The 567-nt window shown below is 69.3% G+C and overlaps 1 protein-coding gene across 1 annotated transcript in view; it reads right to left on the bottom strand.

The window, feature by feature from the left end:
* Nucleotides 1–567, bottom strand: part of C4BPA (complement component 4 binding protein, alpha) — a 14,686-nt gene that overhangs the window by 3,561 nt on the left and 10,558 nt on the right. The window lies entirely within an intron of this gene.

Genomic DNA, 567 nt, shown 5'->3' with positions numbered 1-567 from the left:
TGGTGTCGGAGCCAACCAGCACGTAGCCTTTGTCACAGGTGTACTTGATCTGGTCACTCAAGGACAAGTAATTGTAGGTCTTGCTGTATTGTGCGTGGGCGACGTCCGGCGGGTAATAGCACTCTTGGAGGGACACGGGGGGACAGCAGGGGAGCGGCTCGCCCAGGCCGGTTCCGGGGGCCCCTCCTCCCGCCCCCCGCAGGGGAGGAGGAGCGAGCAGCCCCCGAAGCAAAGAGACCGCACTGGCCGCCCGGGCGCCCCAGTGGACCCCCACACCAGCAAGGGAAGGGGGCGAGCTCCGGGGCGTCGGCGCAGGCGCCCCCGCTCTCTGGCGCCCGCACCCCGCGGGCGCCGGGGCTGGGCTCACTGTTGCTGCAGGTGGGCTGCGGTTCCCACGAGCCGTCCTCCTGGCAGGTGGTATGGAACTTGTCCTTCTGGAAACAATAGTAGGTGACCTTGTCCCCGACCGTGAAGGGGCAGGCGCCCGCCCTGCGCCGGACGGTGCTGGTGATGCTGCCGTTCCTCGGCTGGGGCGCCGGGCAGCAGGCCTCTGCAAGACGGGGCGCG

This window comes from Condylura cristata, unplaced genomic scaffold, assembly GCF_000260355.1.
Source record: "Condylura cristata isolate star-nosed mole 26May11 unplaced genomic scaffold, ConCri1.0 scaffold00073, whole genome shotgun sequence".
Classification (NCBI taxonomy): Eukaryota; Metazoa; Chordata; class Mammalia; order Eulipotyphla; family Talpidae; genus Condylura; species Condylura cristata.
The sequence above is the reverse complement of the archived record's forward strand: the minus strand, read 5'-3'. Positions and strand labels throughout refer to the sequence as shown.